Here is a 23,893-nt window from a genome sequence, read left to right as displayed (position 1 = left end):
GCTTATAAAGAACTTAGTACAGTACTTAGAAATCAGTAAATGTTATTTTATTATTTTAATGGTTATAATTACCTCTCACCTTTTCTATGTCTTGTACTCGATCTTAGCAGAGAATCTATCTGATTTGTTATTTATGATTGTACACCTTCCATGTAAGACCAGAAGCTCAAAAATATTAGTATATGAATACTAATATTCATATGAGTATGAATGACAGAGGATAAAAGATATGAAAAATATCTCTTCACATTGCTGATTTTATTATTTATTTTTTACCATGAAAGCTCCATGGTCATAGCATTAACACAAATTGAGGATGAATTTTATAACTTGATACAGATTTGGGAATTAAAAAATATTTTTCATGCATCTCTGCTCTGCCCTTTGATATTTTGGGACCACCTTTAAATTCTACGCTTTAGGTTTATGTCTTAGCAAATTATAAATATTCTGAGAATTGTCCCCCTCTTTGAGTGTATAATGAAACATTTATGTCTTAAATAGCTTAATTCCTTCGTTAGAAGCAACTTCCTCACCCCCAGATATTGTGGTACATTAGGCAAAATGTATTAGAGCATTGTTTCTTCATCCATGGTCATGGACCCTCTAGGAGTTCCTAGAATCTCCTGAAGTCTTGTCTTTTTATTGGATATGTATATCTGCCCAGAAAAGAGCTATTACTTTCACCACATTTTCAAAGACTATCGGAATTAAGATCCAGCACAATAGAGCTCTTCATAACTTAGAGTTCAGGAAAAGAGTATCCTTTCTGCTAGTTAGTTCTTTAATAAATATAGGGGTTTTGTTGATGTTTTGTTCTGTTTTTTGTTTTTAAATTCTTAATTATTGACATATTTGCATGTATACTCTTGGTAAACACAAATACAAGCCCCAAAATTCTAGAGTTAAAAAATAAACAATCTGATAAATTTTTAAACCAAGAGCTGCAATAACAGGAGAGTTAATATGCCAAGAACTTGAGATAATGTGACTAGGAAAAAAAGTGAGAATAATGATCATAAGTAAGATAAATGAAAAAGAAAAGGCAGATTGGAAAAACAACTAAACACAACTGAAAATGAAAAATAAAATTCTTGAAATTAAAAGTTCAATGATGAGTTAAAGAGCAAATCAGTTTAAGATAAAATGGTATAAATGAACTAGAATACAGACCTGAGAAGATCACTCAAAATGCAACAAGAGGTGGAATAAAGATACAAAATAGGGAAACAAGAGATATAAATAATAGAATCAAAATGTCTGTCGATGCAAATAATCCATAATCAATCTATAAATCAAAATTGGGGTGAGTTTATTATGAGCCAAATTTGAGGACCATATAGGCCAGGACCTGCCTTCCCCAAGGAACGAAGGGCACCAAAGAAGTGGGGTGTAGGGAGTGGTTATATACTGTCAAAGAGCACGTATCACATATGATTGCAATGTCCCTTTTACAACAGTCATGAGATTGCCCTGCTGGCACAGCAATTGATGGACACAGCAGGTATCAGGTCTGCTGTCTCAGATGGGCACAGCAGGTAGCAGGTGTGTTGTCTCGAGTTGGGTGGTCACAGGATAAGCACAGCAATCCAATCCTAGCCTAGGGAGAAATGCTTATCCTTAAAGAAATGCCAATGTGGGGGAAGTTGCACCCTTATCTTAAGGGCATTTGTTCTTGTCTTTGGGACATGGTAAATGCTCAAAGAAGATATGCAATGCATGTTCAAAGGCTACAGGCCCTTTTGGAAAAGCAAGGTCAGGCCAAATTAGTTTTACACCAAATGGCTTCCTCATATGTTCCAATACATCCTATTGCTTGCCATTTATTTATCATGTCCAACTTAAGAAAAAATTAGAAGGAATGGGGAAGAGACAATAGATAAGAATTTTCCAGAATTAATGAAAGACTTTTATATTCAAAATAAAGAAACATACTTAATCTGGAGCATGATGAAGAAGAAGAAATCCCCAGCTAGACATGCTGTAGTGAAAATGCAAAACACATGCAGAGAAAATCTCAGAGAAGGCTACTAAATAAGGCGGCAGTTCTTGCCTCTGTCTCAGATGTGTTTGTGTGTGTGTATATGTGTTTGTGTGTGTGTGCTTGTGTGTATGTATGCGTGTGTGTGGGCCTGTATCAGTGCCAGGCCCCCCACTGGCTATAGACTGGAGCTTGAAAAATTAACATAACTTGAAAATGTAAAATTTGAGAAGGAAACCATAGAAAGTACAACAATTTACCTCACTTTGTTGCACACAGATCCTTTTATTTAAAAATCTCAGATATTATGTATTTGCTTTTAAATATCTTAGAGAACATGTTTAGTTTTTGGCAATTCGTATATCTCTGTGCCTCTGTGGAATATATTGACATATAAGACTTAGATATATTATTGTTAAAAGGGAGTCTTATTTTTCTGTTTCTCTAGATCTGACCTGACAAAATGTATAGATGTTTTCTTTTGTCCTGTTTTGTTTTGCTCTTCAAGTCGTTCGGCCCATGCTTAGTTATGAATGGCCCCTTCTGAAATGCTGGTGCTGACTGATTGGTTCCCAGGGCAGCTGGATGAGCTGGATTTCATTTATGATTGGATATATTTTTGTCAGAGGCAAGTAAAAAGTTGCCATAAAAATACAGTTCACTCCTTCAGTTTTTAAATCTTTGTAAAACAAAAATAAATTATTTGCTATATTTTGCTAATGAATTATTTTATTATAAATTAATGAACACTAATTTAATCTCCTGAAACTCATCAAATTATGTTATCATTACAAGGGGGGCTTTTATAGTCTTTTAGGCAGTAATTCTTCAATAGCAAAGGAATGCTATAGCTCACTTCTCCTATCATGATATATATTTATTAAATGTGCTACTAATTTAGCACACTGTTCTTGAAAATAAAATTAAAACTCCATTAGTGTTTTAAGCTCCCAACAATGTGAACATTAAAATGTAAAGTAACTGCAAAATGGCAGAGTGAGGAGCTCCGTGGATTCTCTCCCCAGTGAAACAACCATATCTTGAAAAAATTCTATTTATCTATCTGTCTGTCTGTCTATCTGTCTATCTGGAAATTGTCCTTAGGCAATACAGCAAATGAAGATACATTTACTCAAGAAAACCTACTAAATCTCAGGGTTGACAATGAGAATCTGTGGCGTTTGAGCCACAACCCAGCTCAGCATGAGGGAAACTCCACTCAGAATGGGCGGGGCCAAGAAGATGGGGCTCCCTCTCTCCTCAGCTCCCAGTCAAAGGATCCAGCATCTACCCAGGACTGGAGGCTACCAAGATTTCTCATGCCCTACCTCCCCCACACGCTTTGTGTTGCAGAAGGTCTATTCCAGGCAAGAGCAGCTGAGAGGTCTAGTTTGGGGCTCTCTTCCGCTGCTCAACCCTCCACTCAAAGAGCAGAAACCTTAACCCAAGTGTGGGAGTCCAAGAGTACTGGGGTCCCAAACACTCTTACTCCAGCTCTCTTGTAGGGCAGAGATTCCAGTCTGGGAGACGCAAGCAGAGAAGACCAGAGGCTGCAGCCCCCATCCAGCATCCTCCTCATAAGGCAAAAGGTGTCATCCAGAGAAGTGGGTTGTTGTCTTTGCCTCCAGCTCCTCAGAATGGGCACAGAGCTTTTGCCCAGGGATGGAAGCAAACCATAAAAACAAAGAGCTCTGAAACTCTCCTTGAGGGAATTGACTTTATGACAAACGGAGTGTAGGGAAGCCTAAGGACATCTTTGAAAACAATGAAATTTTGGTGGTAAGTAATTAAGAGGAAGCTGGCAGCTCCATGAGAGTAACAAGCTCAACTGTAGACCAGTCACAAGTTTACCAGAGAGAATCACAGACAGCTAAGGAGAGCCCTCCCGGGGTTGGAACAAACCTCAAAGACTGGCCTCATGCAAAGGGTCCCAAATTTAATTGGATAAAACTATAGAGCAGTTTATGTCCCAGAGCATTGTTGAAAACAATAGAGAAATCAACCAGCAAACAGGGGAGGCTGACAGCTGGGTGTGGTGCCTACAGAGGCGGAGAGTTTAACAGAGAGATCAGGGAAGGTGACCGAGAGTCCCACTAGAACCAGTTTAACAGAGAGATCAGGGAAGGTGACCGAGAGTCCCACTAGAACCAGTTTAACAAAGAGATCAGGGAAGGTGATCAAGAGTCCCACTAGAACCAGTTTAACAGAGAGATCAGGGAAGGTGACCGAGAGTCCCACTAGAACCAGTTTAACAGAGAGATCAGGGAAGGTGACCGAGAGTCCCACTAGAACCAGTTTAACAGAGAGATCAGGGAAGGTGACCGAGAGTCCCACTAGAACCAGGCCATGCCAGGGTGACTGTGGACTTGAGGAGCAACCTCAGAGGCTGCACACTGCAAGGAAATAGACTTCAGTAAAATATTCCAGCCAAGTCACTAAACAAACAAACAAACAAGTCCCAAAGGGGAGGTGGAGGAGGGGAAGCAGTATCTAGAGCTGCAACGATAGATTATTTAAAATGTCCAGTTTTCAGCAAAAAATATTGATACACGCAAAGAAACAGGAAAGTGAGACCCATACAGAGGGAGAAAAAGCAAGCAACAGAAACCGCCTTTGAGAAGACCCGGGTGTCAGATATACTTGACAGCCGCCAAAGTAGCTGCCGTACGTGTGTTTAAACTAAAGACAGCCGTGTGGAAAGAAGGAAAAGCACGGTATGATGACCGGGTCAAAATAGAGAATATTAATAAAATGATAGAAGTTATAAAAACAGAACCAAGTGTGGAAATTCTGGAGAAGGAAGGTACAATAGCTGACATAAAATGCTCTCTCTCTCCCCTCTATACTGCGCAAACTAAGTGTCATTTCACTCACTTTTGAATGTCCTCTCTGTGCAATAATTAGCAATAGTAGTTCAATAATTTCTAAATCTATTTTTCCATTTATTCAACGCAAAGTTCACAGTCTGGAGAGTTAACTCAAGCACTATGTATGTATTTTAATAGTGCATTTCTGCATATTTAAGACAATTAAAATATCACCATTTTTCTTTAACTAGAAAGAGCAAAGTCAAATAACGAGGTGGGTAAGCAGGGGGTATTGAACGTGGGTAACTGAAGTATAGAGCTTCTGTTCATTCTTCTGTCAAAAAGTACATTTTTTCAGTACATGAAATGCAGTATTCTGCTATTTCCTGCATTTCCTCCTGAGAGTTGTTTGATTTCCCTTCTCATACTGAAAACCTGAAGTTGAGAAATAGTGTTTTGCGAAGTCATCTGATCAGCGTCAATGGCAGGGATCAGAATTTTTTTGGCATAAACATTATTTTTTGAGTGTTTTGTTTTAGTAAGAAAGAATGTGCATTTACATTGTAGAAACCAAATTAATGAATTTATCATTGCCTTTGATATTCAAATTACCTAGATTAAATAATATTTCTAGATAAAAATTAATCTTGTTATTAAAGGTTTCCAAATTTCCACAATTTATTTAATGTAAATATGCAGAGTCTGAAACCATAATATTTCTTACTTTTACTCTCTCATTTATGTAGTAGTCTTTGTCAGAGAAGCTTAAAATTAAAAAATAAAAGCATTAAACTTTCAAATATATATTTGACATCTCAGAATTTACTGGGCAGTAAATTCTACCCTTCTTTTTTTTTTTTTTAATTTTTTGTTTATTGCAGTAACATTGGTTTATAACATTGTAAAAATTTCAGGTGTACATCATTGTACTTCTATTTCTGCATAGATTACATCATGTTCACCACCAAAATACTTATTACAACCCATCACCACACACATGTACCGAATTATCCCTTTCACCCTCCTCCCTCCCCTCTTCCCCTCTGGTAACCACCAATCCAATCTCTGTCCCTTTTTTTCTATAAAGAAAAAAACTATAGTGTGGTATGAAAAAATATACAGTGATGAATATGATTATACTCACAGAATTCTTCTGCAAATGAAAAAGCAGAATGTGCAGATCCTTACCTCTTGGTCTCTGTAAGATCTTCTATAGAAAGTGGAGACAGTGATACTTCATCTTAATTACATTTAACCTCCCTTCTTCCTTCACTTTGCAAAGAGCTTTTTCATGTGATTATGCTAGTCAGTTTGGAGTGATTGGCATCTCTGTTCTTTTTAAATCTAATCAATGATCCATACTTAGAGACGTGTCACATTGCCTGTAAATTTATTCAGAGACTTGACCCATTTTATAGTGGTTATTTTATTAGTGCCTAAAAGTATTTTATAATGGAATGAATTTCTTTATTTTAGTAGTTAAGCACATGGACTTTGAAGTCAGCTTGCCTGCTCTCAGATTATGACTCTATGCCCTATTGTCTGTGCCTCAGTTTCCTCATCTGCAAAATGGAGATAATGGTCCTTACCTCAGAGAGTTGTTATGAGAAGTAATGTGTTAATATTTAAAGTGTTTCAATTACTTGTGTATTCCTTGCTGTTTCTTCCTTAAAACACAGGTTTATGCATGATTCTCAAGTATAAATTAGTTTAATTTAATATCAGGATAATCTAAATGCCACGTCTGACAGAATATTGAGCTCCATAAAGAAGAACACTATATATATCTAAGATATTGACAAGTAATCTTGTTGTTGGAAGGCATCTTTTTTGTTGATATAAATATTCTCTAATAATTTCATATCCCCTCATGGAGGCAAGCTATGCTTTCTAAATCACAATCTCTCAAATTTTTTTTTTTTTTTTTTTCTGAGGAAGATTCACACTGAGCTAACATCTGTTGCCAATCTTCTATTTTGTATGTGGGTCACTGCCACAGCATGGTGGCCAGCAAGTGGTATAGGTCTGTGCCCAGGAACTGAACCCTGGCCGCTGAAGTAGAATGCACCGAACTCAACTGCTAGGCCGTGGGGCCAGCCCCTCGATTTTTGAAGACTCTTAAACACAATTTTGAAATTTTGGGGTTAATTTTTATGATGTTAGGTTTTAAATCATGTAAAATGTGGAGTCATACTATTGAGAGGGAAATAGAAAAATAATAATTTCGGTTGATCTATATTGTCACTAATACAAATGTAAAGATAGTGAAACCTGCCTCCTCACTGAACTAAATCCCAAAGATTACAACGGGATCTCTTCCTAGCTTTTCCCCATGGACACACTCACACAAAGTAGGGAAGAGAATTATCTTAACACCATTTTAGAAGGGGTACTGGGCAAGGATTGGAGTCATTCATCAATCACACTATACCTGAATTTGTATTAATGTGTTTTCTATTATTGTATTATTATGATTTATATTACTGCTTTATTGTTGGTCATCACTGTCCCATCAAACTTTGGTTCCTCTGTTAAAAGCAGTCCATGTATCCTTCTGTTGGTAATTATTATAATGGTCATGATCACAGTTATTTGGGCAACATACTGTGTCTGGCTTTTAGGGCCCATGTAAATGTCAACTAGCTGTATCTTCTACATGGTCATTCATTCTTAAACTGCAATGTTATACTTTTTACAGTAATGTGAAAAGCGATATGGTATTGTGAACATTATACTGTTGAAAACTGTTTATGTTCTAGGTTTTAAAAACAAACACATGTATAATATTTACTGCTAACAGAAATGTTTGACCCATTGTTGATGAATAGTTCCCATGTGTCCTAAGAGACTGCACCACAGAAAATCAACAGGGCTGCCATACATCAAGACACTACTGAACTCAGGGGAAGCTGCTTGGATACAGGTGCGGCTTTAAGATCCACAGGTCATCCTGTCTAGCTGAAAGGGAGAAAGTTTCTAGGTGAAAAAACAGAAGTTTTCCTTTTTGAGTATGCTATCAAACCAGGTTAAAGTAACTCTTTTTTAGAAAACCAAAGGGTATGAATACTCACTAGTTTGCACATTTGATGAACTAATCAGCTTAAAGTTGGTGCATTAGTCAGGAAATGAAAGATGAATATATTTGCAACCCAGTCTTGGTGTTGATACTCCAAAAAGCCTCATCTCTAGGAAGACTATGGATCACTCATTCCTCATTCCATGAAGCAACAAGAAAACGTGAGGTTCCATATGGGCAGTTAGGCTTATAACTTTGTATTAAGACAACTGACGATCTCCAATGGATTGTAGAAAATTCCACGTTATTGTTCTCAGTTTTACATAGAAATTTATCACCTGCATCCTGAATATTCTCTATAGATTATGTTTAGCATTTGTTCTAATACAAATGTAAAATATTTTGTACAGCAAATTTAAAATGGATGACTATGGTGAATTTTGGAAGTAAAGAGAGACCAGTCCTAGGAAAAGAGTGCTGAGGAGCAGGGGAGATTCCGAGGATCTGGCAAACCCAATTCCTCCTGAGAAGAGTCTACTCTGAGTGTGACAGTCTGTGCTCAGGACTTTGGGGCAGTGGTAAGGGAGGAAACAGTTGTCATTCAGAGATTTCATTCAATGATGAGATAGGATTGGCAGGAAGGACATAAAGAGGGAGACCCCAGCCTCCCATAAGGGATATAGGGCTGATTTCTCTGAGGACCTATGAAGATAAGAATACCCGTGCACCAGAGTCCTGGACTTAAATATCCCAGAGAAGGGGATTGGCTCTCTAATTGAGAGAGAGGGAAATATGGGTAGTGCCATGCAAAAGTCAATGGCTATTTGTACAAGGAAAGGTCTGTTACATCCAGCCAGATTGGGCTTCATTGGTTTTCAGTAGAAGACCAAATCTCATGTGGCTGGCCAGTGTGATTAGCTGATTGAACAGGAATGGACTTAGAGTGTAAGTCTGCTGATTCTGAGAAATCTTTCCCGATTTGTCCACCAAATAAGATGACAAAATCAATTACCCATCAGAAGGCAAGTTCATTTACATATGAAAGAAGACACACTTTTTGAATGACATATCTAGCTAGGTCAGGATTGTTCTTGGAGTAAAAACATCATAAACATAGAACCCCGGTATCTAAGGGCCAGGTGGACTTAATTCTATTCTGCAATAGAAAACACAGCCTATTGCAAAAAGTTCAATCGGAAGAATATGATGAGGCTCAAATATAGAAAAAATGGTCTACAAATATTTTTTAAATTATTATAAGCTTTAGTTTTAAGAAGGTATAATTTCTTAAATTTTGGATATCAAAAATGAGTTGCTCATTGGAGTGCAGAGAGTCCCATTGTCTAAAGGCCTCCAGTGAGCATCCTCCCCACAGTTCATGTTTATCTGATCACTGAGACCTGATTCAATCAGTCTCCACTGAAACCTTAGAGTGTAATTTCCGTAACTATGTAAGACTTCACGTGAGGATTATTTATTAAAGGGTGTAATATTCTCTTCCAAATGTTGGTCGTATAGCTTTGGTGAAAAGTACAATATATTAGCATTCTAAAAAACATGTAGCCACACAGTGGTAATGGCAGTGTTTATAATAGAGACTTAGGTGAAAATGGCTGAGGACAGATGAACCCTCAGGCTTCACTCAGTAATACATCCTGGGCTCATCTTTTGCAGATCCTATTTGAACTCTTTCTTTTATGTGCTCAGGAGTTCTTATGATTCTAATTTAATTATTTTATAAAAACTGTGAAATTTTCCTTTAAAGCATGTGCCGAGTGTTTCAAAACAATACTGAACTGTCATCAAAAGAAAGTGTTAGTTGAGAAAGCTGAAGAATTGTTTCAAATAAGAGATACTGTCACATTTCAAAAGGTGCTATAGCAAAATAGATAGCTGACATTCCAAAGCTGGGACATAATTGCATTATCATCAGCAATTCAGAGTCTATGTCTAGGAATCAGATGAAGGAAAAGTTTGGTGAAAATTTGAGTTTCCCTGTTCCTGTGGAGAGTCCATATGGATTTCATTATTCCACCGTAGTTGGATTGTGGGTAACAACCCCTCGCTGCTATATAACTGTCAAAATGCCTGAGAGGAATGGGGCAACTGCTGACTTTTCAGAATTGTGAAAGAATCTTCATTTCAGCAAAGTAATACAAGTTGTAAGAAATTAGTGTCTGTGCTGAGTCATTTTTCTGAAAACTGCCACTCATCTCCTTAGTATCCAGTTGACAGTGATACAGAGAACAGGAGAATAATCAGTCAACAAATATATATGGAACAAATACAATATTGAAAGCATTGTCTCAAGTGGTACAGGAAATATAAACAAGCTTAAACCTAGTTTCCTCCAAGGAATTGACCAACTTTTTTGCAAGGTAACTTATAAATACATGACTTCTAAGTAAGTGTAACTCTTTTATTGAACGGCGTGAACTCCGTAGGGTCTAAACCAAAAAGAACTTTATCTTTCTTCCGCTATGACCTTCAAACATGCTGTCAGGTCTTCTTTTTTCACATTTGTTGACCCTTTATGGTCACTTTGGAGTAAGTGAAAATTTTCATTTTCAAGTATTAAAAAGTCTAGTCTATTTGGGCCACCAAAATTCATGCATCTTTGCCCTACCAAATAGTGATAGCGTAGCTTCTCCAAATACTAGTCTAATGTCTACCTTTCTTCATTTATGCCTCCAATTTCTGAGAACACATGTGGGCTTCTCCTAAGAATTCTTTCATGCTCAACCCAGTAACAGCATAGGCTAGACATTTGAATATCTACGGGTTAGCAAACATCCATCAGGTCATAAGATACCTGTCTCTCCAATCTTTTAGATTCCCCTCTACCCTGGATTGATTGGTGAAAAACCCCACAGAACTCTTTTGTCCTATAAATTTCATTCAAAAACTTCCACAATAACTCTCTAGGCTTCTCTTACAAAGGCTTGTTGTGGGTGTAGGAGAAAGTGGTCAGAGGACCAGCTGGGCTACCTCTTAGTAAAGCCCCGTGGATGCATCTAGGAACTCTATGTAGAATTTAGGATATTTATCATCCACTGCCCTCAGCTTTCAGGGTTTAGCTACAATTCTGGGATAACACAGATTGCTCCATTGCATATCCTATTATAATAACATAGGTGAATAAAAGCTTCATGAAGTGTAAGCCTCAGGACACCTCATTTACCTCCAAGGTCCTATGCCTAATTTTGTATTTATAATTTTGTATTCCTTCTCCTAAAGTACTCACTCTGAAATGCATAAGGTTCGAGCCCCACAAAACTTGAATCTACCCCTGAGAGAGCATGATTAGTGGAAGACTAAGTTCCCAAACTTGAGAGGTGGCGAAGTCACCACTGGAGCTTTCTGGGAAGGCTTTATAGAGAAGGGATTGACAGATTACCATTTTATCAACAGAGAGAACCAACTGTCTTGGAAGTTTAAGGGAGACCTTATTAAGGGAGTTAGCCCCTTCTAAAGATCCTATATAGACCCAGAATTTTAGAGGACTCTTGGAAATAGCCAAATATCAAAAGAAAAACCTGTCTCTGCTTTATCACCAATATAATCTTTACACGAGATTAATGTTTTGTTTTAGAATAGGACATAATAGTCTATTTCCATGTGTTATGAGTAATGCCATCTCTCACTGCAAATCATTTGGACATTTTTGATCCTTAATCATAAATGTCATTTTGAGACTCTTTTGCAGTACATAGAAGCCAAGAGATCCTCTTTTCATACTAAATTTAATGTTAATTTCATATGCATCAAATACCTATGAATCTTTTCCATATGTATTTTTTATGACACCTCAACCTATTATCTCATTGATATTATACTACCTTCTTCATTAATGGACTATTTTTCCTTTTAATTCTTTCCATTTTTTGATTTCTGTTTCACTGTGCTAATATTATCTTTCTATAGCAGTTCAGAAACATACTAAAAACTTCAAAAGCCATTTTGGTCTCGGTTTTACTTTTTCAGTTCTTCCTCCTTGGACATTACTATTTGTTTTACTAATGTTTTTCAAGTAACATCAAATTTACTTTGAAATGCTTCCCTTTCATGTCAAACACTTCTTTCTATCAAAAAACAATAATTTGTCACTCTACTTTTGATTCTTTTGTATGTATGAACTACTGTTGCCTTGTAGTAAAATCTAGCCGAACGGGGCTTTTTGGTGTACTGTGTATTCACAAGGGACGCAAGAAGCCTTACAATCACGAGGCGGCTGATCCCATAGCGCCAGGCTCTCTTTGCGCTGTGGTCATCCGGCACCCTACTGAAAATAAGATGGGCTGCTGCTTAAATGCACAAACCTCAAGCTATACAGCTTTTCATTGACTCCTAGAGACACTACTCTCTGTACTATCAAAGAGATTCTGCTTCTGTCTGCTTTTCCTCTCCCATTACCTTCAAAATGTCTTTTGACCATTTAAGTCCTAGAAACATGACAAGCCATAAATTGAGAGTTTAGAGCCAGCCAGGACTATAAGAAATACGGGTAGGTGGAGTTAAAAAAAAAAGATCATCATTAAAATAGAGTATCATTCTAACTACACGTTTGGAGAACCAAAAAGACTCCTATAAACAGCTTTGTGATTGGAGGGTTGTTGTTCATTCATTAATGTGCATTTAAGCAATGAAACATTTCTTGTGGTTTCTCTCTCGCTAACAAATTCTGCCTCGAAAAGTTCTGTGCCTCATACTTTAATAGAATAATAGATACATAAGTGTATATATGCTGGTAACAATAGAAAAGGGTAGTTATGCATTTAATGAGACATTTATTTTTTTCCTCAGATTAAAAAATAAATGCAAAACTAACAAAATCCTTTAATCTAATTTCAAGGAACAGATTCATTCAGAAGCTTGGTATTCAGTCATCTAGGAATCTCTTTCATTACTCTCTTGTGAAGGTCTGAGGATATAAAATATATATTTTCTTTATTCTAAAATATATTCAACTTTTTCAGGCTCTATTTTATTGTTTCACATCTGAAAAGTATACTCAGGGTCTGAAGGCTGATGCCAAACCCATGTCAAAGCAAACATAATGAAAGTGACGTTGCTTTCTAAAGGCACAGGAGCAACAGCGGACCCCTTGGGTGAACTAGTTCTCCATCTAAGGTAACATTTTAATTTTGTGTCCGCTCCCTCTCCAACTTGTACAGTCACAGAACATTTTGAAATTCTTAGAGTTCTTTTTCATAGAAAATAACTAAAAATGGGTTTCTTTAGAGAGCCTAATAAAGTGTTTTCTAATCACAGATTTGTGGTGTGTTCCCAATATGTCGCGCTCCCCTAATTGAATGCCTTAAAATAGCAATTGCAATGCTCTAATTTGTTAAAATGACAATAATGGAATTAGAGGATGAACGCATGGATGAAAATCTCTTCTCTAAATGAAGAATAATTATTCGTGCTGGAAAATTATCAGAAACAATTTGGGGCTTCTCTAATAACATACTAGATAATTTTTTATATAAAATCTAGTTGCAAATATTTACCACTTACTAATTCTTGTAAAATTCAATACAGCATAAGGTAAGATTAGTGAGGGAATATGAATGTTCTATTAAAAATCATATTAGAGTTTACTTTAGAGTTGAAATGAACTTAGTGATAATCTAGTCTAACTTCATTTTATTCATGAGTAAACCAAGCCCCAGAGAGGTAAAAAAAAAAAAATAAGTGAAAAACTGTGTTAATAGCCTGTGGCATTGGTAAGACGAGAACCTAGTTCTCCTAACTCCATGCCCGGAGTGCCTTCCATAACTTCACCAAGGACTTATTACACAGGCAAAATTGAGAACAGAGGTTGGTCAGTTAAAAGATGAAGTCCTGGTCATAAAGAAAGGCAACTCTGGTTGAATTTTCCTCTATACCTAGAGTAAGCTATTTATCTCAGAAAAAAGGTGGACACATTGTTTACCAAAACATACAAACTACCATAACTTGCCTAAGCCCTTTTTTTGAGGTTGTCTACATTTTTGTAAATTATACAATTGATATTTACTTTACCCCTTCTTCCAAACTGAAAGCAATCTAAGTGTCTGATTGTTGTGGATGAGCTGTGATTTATCCATGTATTGCAGCCACTAACACTGCTGTGGATCTAGATGCCCAATGGTTAGCCACTTTCATTCCAGTGTACATATCCAACAGAAATACATACACACATGCATCAAAATAACTGTGCAAGAATGGTCATAGCAGCTTTATTCATAATGGTCATTAATTGGAACAATCCAGATGTCCGGTAACTTTAACATGGATAAATAAATTCTGGTTTATTCATGAAATGAAATAGTGCATAGCAATGAAAATGAACAAGCTTCAGAGCCCGGCCCCTGGCCAAGTGGTTCAAGTTCCATGTGCTCCACTTCAACGGCCCAGGTTTTCAGGTTCAGTTCCTAGGCGTGGAGCTACTCTGCGCACCAGCCATGCTGAGGCAGTGTCCCACATACAAAAAACTAATAGAGGAGGATTGGCACAGATGTTAGCTCAGGGCTAATCTTCCTCCAGCAGAAAAAGATGAAGATCGGCAATGAATGTTAGGTCAGGGTGAGTCTTTCTCAGCAAAACAAAAAGAAAATGAACAAATTTCAGTTATACCCAACAGTACTGATGTATCTAGAGAAAGAAATCTAGACCACAAAGGATAAAATACTGTACATTTCTATTTTTACAAAGGGAAAAAACAATCAAAACTAATCTCTTTTGTTAGAAGCCATAATTATGGTTACCTTTGGGGAGGAGAGAGGTGATGGTGATTGAGAGGGGGTAAAAGAAAGGCTTCCAGGGTGCTGGTAACATATTTCTTGACCAAGGTGGTGTGATAATTCTTCAAGCTGTTAAACTTAAGATTAGTGTACTTTTCTATATGCGTGTCATACTTCAATGGAAGTATCTTTTAAATGCTGTGGAAGAATGTATAGTGATAATCAGAAATAAACATGACATTTTTAAATTACAAAAACAATTAAAATTGTTAAAAAGAGATCTTAATCATATGCTAAAATATTGACATATGTTAATAAACATGTTAATCATAATTCTCTCTGGATAACAGAATTACAGATGAATTTAATTCTTCTCTTTCCTTGCTCATTTTTTAGTTAATTTATACATTTATTTTCTATTCTACCACTTAACTGGTTTCCTGAGGGAAGGGATCTTGTCTATTTTGGTCACCAATGTGTCCCCAGCATCATGCATGTAGTAGGCACTCAAAAAATATTTGTTGAATGAACAAATGTGAGTGTTTACATGTGTCTCTCTCCTGAAGTTAGGGACGCTGGGGCTTTTCTGCATTAATTTCATAGAGCCAGGTCATTTGGTGGGTTCCTTCCATCCTTCCTGATTCCTTTCTGTCCTTCCTCCTCCAGGAAGCCTTCCCTGATGCTCCTCCAGCCTGGTTAGGCTCCCCTTCTCTGACAGCTTTCAGACTTAAACTGCCTGTCTTGCTCACTATATATATATATACTACTGTTAATGAGAGAGTGTTATAACATTCACATAAATTGTGCTTAAGTGTATTTTTAAAGAAGAGAGACTGCTTCAACATCTTTTCAGCAAAACAGGGGAATTCATGTGCTAAGAAGGTATATACGTATTGCTTTTTCTCTTAAATCCTTGAAGTTCATTTTAGGCTATATCTATTGAATTCTACTTTACTTACTCATTCCTATTAAGTAATATTCAATAGGAATATCTTTGCAGAAGTTAAGTAAAACTCAAAAATACATTCAGCAGGTAAAATATGTAGACCATAAGAGAGTAGAGAATGTGCACAGCACTAATGGGTACACCACTGTGCTGTTTGCAGGAGTTCCGATAATAGCACTGACCCTTAAAGAAAATTCATTTAGTGACAGAGTGGTCTATAGCTTCAGCCTTAGCTGGGTATCAACCAACCAAATGAAAAGCATTGATGTTGAGTTGATTGTTCAATTTTTCTGTCCTAGATTGAATAGTACAGGACAAAAGCCATTGGTTTTTCAAGATATGTTGGCAAAAAGAATCCCAAGTTTCCCATTAATGTCTGTCTTTGAAAAGAAAAATTTGAGAGTGAAAGGCCTAATGACTTCTGAACCTGTATGTTGATACAGCACAAAGGCATCTCAAAGAGGGCAGATGGAAAAGGTTAAATTTTATTCATATTAATTCACATAGTCTTTGAAAAGTGGAAGGAACTTGAAATTCATCAGAACATAAATGACCTTGAATTCTAGCACAAAACAGCTGTCCCACGGCATCTCTCCCCAGAGGCTAGACAATGAAGCTCCTTTTTAGGTCAAACCACTCCTACTGTTTTTTTTTTTTTTATTGAATATATATGACATATAACATGTGTGTAAATTTAAGGTATATAATGTGTTAATTTGATACATTTATATATTGTAATATGATTGTTGTTGTAGCGATATTTAGCACCTCTATCACATTACATAATTATCCTTTCTTTTTAGGATTATTAGGTTAGAATAATTAAGTTTTAGTCTCTTAGCAAGTTTGACGATTATAGTACAATATTGTTGTCTATATTCATTATGTGGTGCATTAGATCTCTATGGCTTATTTGCTACTTATTACAAGTTTCTACGCTTAAAACCATCAATCTTATTCCCCTGCCCCCCATCCCCTAGTAACCACCATTTTACTCTCTGTTTCTTATGAGTTTGACTTTTTTAGATTCCACATATAAGTGATATCATACAGTACTTGTCTTTCTGTATCTGAGTTATCTCACTTGGCATAATGCCCTTAAGGTCCAACCATGTTGTCGCAAATGGCAGTATATCATCCTTTCTCATGGCTGAATAATAGTCCATTCTCCCTATATACCACATCTTTTTAATCCATTCATCTGTTGATGGGTATTTAGGTTGTTTCCATATCTTGGCTATTGTGAACAATGCTGCAATAAACATGGGAATGCGCATATCTCTTTGAAATCTTGTGTTCATTTCCTTTGGGTATATACACAGAAGTGGAATTGCTGGATCATATGGTAGATCTATTTTTAATTATTTGAGGAACCTCCATATTGTTTTCCATAGTGATTGGACCAATTTAAATTCCCACCAAAAGTATATAAGTGTTCCCTTTTCACTACATCCTCATCAGCACCTGTTGTCTCTTGTCTTTTTATGATAGCCTTTCTAACATGTGTGAGGTGATATCTCATTGTTGTTTTGATTTGCATTTCCCTGATGATTAGTGATGTTGTGCATCTTTTCATGTGCTTGTTGGCCATTTTGATGTTGTCTTTGGAAAAATGTCTATTTAGTTCTTCTACCCACTTTTAATTCAGATTGTTTGATTTTTTTGTTATTAAGTTGTACGAGTTCTTTATATATTTTGGATATTAACCCCTTTTCCAATAAATGGGTTGGCAAAAATTTTATCCCATTCTGTAGGTTGTGTTTTTATTTTGTTAATTGTTTCTTTTGCTGTGCAGAAGCTTTTGAGTTTGATGTAGTCATGTTTGTTTACTTTGCTTTTGTTGTTTGTGCTTTTGGCATCATGTCCAAAAATTGATTGCCAAGATCAATGTTGAGGAGCATCTTCTCTATGTTCTCTTTTAGGAATTTTATAATATTAGGTCTTATGTTTAAATCTTTGATCCATTTTGAGTTAATTTTTGTGAGTGGTGTGAGATAGGGGTCCAATTTCATTGTTCTGCAGGTGTTTCTGCAGTTTTCCCAGCACCATTTGTTGAAGAGACCAGCCAGGTGTTGCTGGCTCCCTTATCAAATATTAGTTGACCGTCAAATATTAGTTGACCATATATGTTGGGATTTATTATGTTCCATTGGTCTATGTGTCTATTTTTGAGCCAGTACCATACTGTTTTTATTACTATGGCTTTGCAGTGTAGTTTGAAATCAGGAAGCATGATACATCCAGCTTTGTTCTTTTTTCTCAGTATTGCTTTGGATGTTCAGGGTCTTTTAGTTTCCATGCAAATTTTAGGATTATTCCTTCTACTTCTGTGAAGAATACCTTTGGTATTTTGATGGGGATTGTGTTGAATCTGTAGATGGCTTTGAGCAGTATAGACATTTAACAATATTAATTCTTCCAATCCATGAACATGAGGTTTCTTTCCATTTATTTGTGTTGTCTTCAATTTCTTTCAGCAGTCCTGTAGTTTTTGTTGTACAAATCTTTCATTTGCTTGGTTAAATTTATTCCTAAGTATTTATTGTTTTTGATGCTATTGTGAATGGGATAATTTTCTTTATTTCTTTTTCAGATGTTTCACCATTAGTGTAAAAGAATGCAACTGATTTCTGTATGTTCATTTTATATGCTGCCACTTTACTGAAATCATTGATTAGTTCCAACAGTTTTTTCGTTGACTTGGGATGTTCTACATATAAAATCATATTATCAGCAAATAGGAATAATTTTACTCTTCCTTTCCGATTTGGATTCCTTTTAATTCTTTGTCTTGCCTAATTGTTCTAGCTAGGACTCCCAGTACTATGATGAATAGGAGTGGTGAGAGTGGGCATCCTTGTCTTGTTCCTGATCTTAGAGGAAAAGCTTTCAATTTTTCTCCATTGAATATAATGTTAGCTGTGAGTTTGTCATATATAGCCTTTATTGTGTTGAGGTTTGTTCCTTCTGTATCCAATATGTTAAGGGTTTTATCATTAAAGGATACCTTGAATCATAAAAAGTATTTTTTTAAAAGCCTTTGCTGTGTCTATTGAGATGATCATGTGATTTTTATCTTTCATTTTATTGATGTGATGCATTACATTTGTTGATTTGCTTATGTTGAACCATCTTTGCATCCCAGGGATCAATCACACTTGGTCACAGTGTATAAAACCACCCCTACTATTGTACACTCGATGCTTTACTAGGTATCCTTTCTTCAATGGAGCACAAGATAGACCAGGTTTAGGACTGGCATTACCACCAGGTGAACAGATATCTCAATCAGTTCAGAACTAATATTCCACATTAATGTTCCACTTATTAGAATCCAAGTTTGATTCTAGTATTTAGAATCAGACTCTGTTCTGAGTCTTACCAGGTATATTCTCATACCAAATTAAATAACTCCACTGAATCTTAGTTGTTGTTTGTTTTAATCTCTAAAAGGAGAATGTTTACCTAGAGCAGTGGTTTCCAAATCTCTCTGGTTATTAGAATCACATGGGGAATGACAGCCCATGGCCACAATTGTAAAAATCTGCCTGAGCTTGGCGACTACTGATCTGCATGGTCCTTAAGATGACTTCAAACTTTAAACGTCAATGATTTGTCAAAATGCTGTAAGTGTTCAAAAAGTGAGGTTCTGTTAATGCTATAGTGGTTATTATTAAGGATTTTGTTCTTTGGGTTCCTCTCTGTGAAATTCTCTTTCAAAATGCAAATGTGCCACTCTGTGGACATGCGTAAGAGGAGACTCCCTATTACACTAACACATAAACTCCAAGATCAGATAAAAAAAAAAAGGAAGGTCACGAAAGAGATAGTAGCACAATAGTTTCCTGACATTCTCCCTGAATGTCACTCACCTCTTGTGTTATTCACTCTTATTTCCTCTGATACCAACATTTTGAGTCCCTTGGTTTTAAAAGACCAGTTAAATGTCCAATTCAATTTCATAAAAAATTCACTTTTTCCCCCACTTTCTTAATGTTTTACAAACGTAATTAATTAGGTTAGGTCATAATTAATATTACAAAAATATTTTTTCAAAAAGATGTTGATATAAGCAAGGAGAGTTCAAGGTCAAGTACCATAGCAAACAGTAGGATTTATGAAGTACATCATCCCAAAGTCAACGTCAAGAAGTCCCCTTTCCCGAAAACCCTTGTGGAGAAGGATTAGAAGGAGAAGAAGTAGAAGGAGAAATTAAAACTTTATGGCAAAGAAATTTGGAGACCAAGTATAAAAACACATTTTTGAATATTTTAATTTACTGAAAAATAAAGCAAGAAAAACATCATACTAAGATAATATCCATACCAGTTTACACATCTTTAATTAGTAATGATATATTTAGAGTTTTTGTTGTTAGTGCCGTGGAGTCAATTCCAACTCCTAGTGACCCTGTGTACAGCAGAGCGGAGCCCTGCCCTATCCTTTTGCCTGTCTCTCACCTTCTAGCGCTATATCAGATGATGCTCCACTGCTACTCATAGGGTTTCCATGGACAAATTTTTTGGAAGTGGGTAACTAGGTCCTTCTTCCCAGTCTGTCTAGTCTGGAAGCTCCTCTGAAACCTGTCCACCATGGGTGACCTTGCTGGTATTTGCAATCCTAGTGGCATATACAGCCGACAGACAGGTGGTATGGTTCCTTGACTGGAAACAAACCTGGGCTGCGGTAGCGAGAGCCCTGAATCTTAACCACCAGACCACCAGGGCTGGCTTTTATTGAAAGCAGTTATTTAAATTCAATGTCATTAGATTTCTAGAAAAGCTCTCCCCCTTGAACTTTTAATAAATACTCATAAATTACAGACATTATGAATATTTAAGTGCATATGTTCTATGCCTTTCTTCCATCCCAATTTTAATTTCATCAATTTTAATTAATTCCCAATTTAATTTTATCACTCAGAATTGTTAACTTTCATCTCTCTGGTCCCACTCAATTACCAAGTCTTTGCCGTGCTACCTACTAATTCTTTTCCACCTTCATTGCCACCCTTGTTGCTCAACTGGACAATTGAAATAGATTCCTAATTGGTCGACTTGAAGATTTTCAGTAAAAGCTTCAGTGACTTTTGAATAATGTCTGAAGTCTACTCTATGGCAGACAATAGCACATAGAGAGGAGGTCTCATAAAGAATAATTTTACAATATTTACAATACCCAATTAAAACCTAACTTTCAGTTATATACAATAAAAATAAACATATAATGCTCCAAGAAGATCAATTTCTCACTTTCCTTCAGGAAGTAACATTCTAAACTCAAGAGTATATAGAGGGATGTATTAAGTAAATTTTCTACTGATAAAAAGAACAGTCATAATAAAATAGTAGAAAACCTAGAGTTCAACATAAGCAGTTATAGAAAGATAAGAAAAAGGCACAGAAGGAGGAATTAAAGGCAATTAATATATATTTTACCTACCTCAATAGCAAATTAGCAAATAAACCCACAGGCTACAAAGATCTGAATTTAATTAAATTTAAAAATGAGACACAGAAGTGATTATTCTCAATGATACCTCAAAGATGCCTCCACATTGAGTGGGAAATGTGGGCGTCTGTAATCCACTCTACTTATGCCCCATTCAAGAGTGGCAAATACCATATTCCCGCTCTTCAGAAATGGACTCTTGCCAGATGTATTCATTCAACCAATATTTTTAAACACCTCCTAATTAACAAGCATTGTTCCAGGCCCCAAGGTACAGTGGTGAATAAGATAAAATTTCAAAACTCATTGATGTTCACTGTGGAGTTGGAGGCAGGCAGGGGGTGGCAGACAAGCAAAAAAATGAATAAGATAATTTCCAATAGAAATAAGTACAATAAAGAAAATATAGTGGGTTAATTGAATATAAATGACCAGTCTGGGAGGGAAAGGAATAATTTAGATAGAGGCATCTTTGAGGACTTTTATCTGAGATGTGAATGATAAGAAGGAAAAAGACACTTGGAATTTTGGAGCAAGAGCATGCCAAACAGAGGGAACAGCAATTGGCAAAATTCCTGAGGAAGAAATGATCCTGATGTGATCCAGAAACAGAGGGAAGGTTAATGTGGACATTAGGAGACAATTAATGTGGACAAGCAGGAGAGTAATGGAGAGGTAGACAACGGTCTAATTGTGCACTATTTTTAAAAAGACAATTATTTTAAAGCAGTTTTAGGTTTGTAGCAAAATCAAGGGGAAAGTACTTAAACTTCCCATATATCCTCTGAACCCACATATGCATAGCCTCCACCGTTATCAACACCTCCCACCAAATGTTGTAACAACATTTGTTACAATTGATGAACCTGCACTGATAAATCATAATCATCCAAAGTTCATAGTTTACCTTAGGATTCACTCTGAGTGTTGTACATTCTATGGGTTTGGACAAATGACATATGTCCGTCATTATGGTATCATACAGAGTGTTTTCATTGCCCTAAAAATCCTCTGTGCTCTGCCTATTCATCCCCCTACCCCAACCCCTGGCAACCACTGATCCTTTTGCTGTCTCCATAGTTGTGCCTTTTGCAGAATTCCACAATGTCCTATACAGTATGTAGCCTTTTCAGATTGGTTTCTTTCACTTAGTAATACACACTTGTTTCCTCCATATCTTTTCATGGATTGATAGCTTATTTCTTTTTCAGTGCTAAATAATATTATACTGTCTAGATGTACCACAGCTTATTTATTCATTCACCTACTGAAGGACATCTTGGTTGCTTCCAAGTTTTGGCAATTATGAATAAAGCTGCTATAAATATCCATCCACAGAAAGGGATAGATGCCAGATTGTAGCCAGGTTATATGAAATCATGTCTCAAATCCTCATTATTTTTAGTTCCTAGTGAAAATTACAAGAAAGACAACAGGAAATTTCATACTTAATTTTAGGATCAGAATCTTATTTACTCCCTGGTGTTCAGATTAGTCAAGGTGGGGTACTGGCCATGTGGCCAGTGCTATAAGATCCATTACAAGGAATATTTAGTCAGATGGTCAGAGGAGAGATTGGCATCAGAGTGTTGAGTAACCACCAAGATTTCAGGATGCTGGAGGTATTATTGGAACAGGTCAGGGAAAAGATAAGAAGGGTTAGTAGCAATTACTATATCTTTAGTTAACTTTACTGGTTCAAGCACATGATCTGTGGATATGTGATACGTGATAGAGATGAGTTACAGGGAAAGATGAGTTAATTTTATGTGTCAGCTTGTCTAGGCTATGTCCAGTTGTTTGGTCAAACATTAGATATTCCTTTGAAGGCATTGGGTAGATGTGATTAACACTTATAATCAGTAGGCTTTAAGTAAAGGGGATTACCTTCGATAATTTGGGTAGACCTCATCCAATCAGTTGAAGGTCTTGAAAGCAAAAACTGAGGTTCCCCGAAGAAGAAGTAATTCTGTCTCAAGACTGTAACATAGAAGTCTTGTCTGAGTTTCCAGCCTGCTGGTCTGCCCTACAAATTTCCAACTTGCCAGCCCTCACTGTAGAATGAACAGATTCCATAAATCTCTCACTCTGTCTATATGTATCCTGCTGGTTCTGTTTCTCTAGAGAACTCTTACTAATGCACTAAGTAAAACCTCCAATGCAAATTCCTCCCTGATATTCTTAGTTGTCGGAAGGGTTTAGAAACTACAACCCACTTTTCCTTTTTCCTCCTAAGGTCTAGAGCAGAGCCAGCCTTAGTCACTCACTCTGTGCTTCCCTTCCTTTAAGTTTCCCTCTGGTGACCTGCTTGTTCATTGAAAGATGAAGGCTCACACCTGATTGGCCGGGACTAGCCTGATGGCCACACCCACAGCAGGGGGCCAGCTTTTCTAATCTTAGGGGATAAATGACATATATGAGTCTATGTTATAGCACTCTTCTCTACCATTGAAATGTAAATGACGTTGGGGACATTTATCTCAGGTAAGTGAAGTGGAAAGATGAAACTGTATCTAGCAGATCCACTTGAGATCTGAGCAATCCAGACAGACAAAATGCCAGAAACGATAAAGAAAATATTAAGATATACGAACGTGTTTATCATTCCCTATTGACTTTAAATTTGATTAACAGCAATATTTCTTAAGTCCTTTCAAAGTAAACTATATATTCTGCAAAGGCCAGGTCTTGCACATCCGAAGCAAAATGAAATAGGAGAGTCTTAATTGTCTAAATTGGTTGGCTGCAGTAGCTCAAATCACCTTTCTACTCTAATTTTGCTGATCGTTTCCAGCAGTGGGTTGGTGAGGAGCAAAAAGTAAACATGCCCAAATTAAATCAAACACAGCATTTGAGTGACTGTTTCTTAGTTTTTTAATAGAATCTAGATCTAAAATAATTTCATTTCTTACATATCTGAATTTGAGGCAGTATGTCTAGTGGTTAGGAGCATGAGGTCTGAAGCTC

This window comes from Ceratotherium simum, chromosome 19 (assembly GCF_057802395.1).
Source record: "Ceratotherium simum simum isolate JZ-2026a chromosome 19, ASM5780239v1, whole genome shotgun sequence".
Classification (NCBI taxonomy): Eukaryota; Metazoa; Chordata; class Mammalia; order Perissodactyla; family Rhinocerotidae; genus Ceratotherium; species Ceratotherium simum.
The sequence above is the reverse complement of the archived record's forward strand: the minus strand, read 5'-3'. Positions refer to the sequence as shown.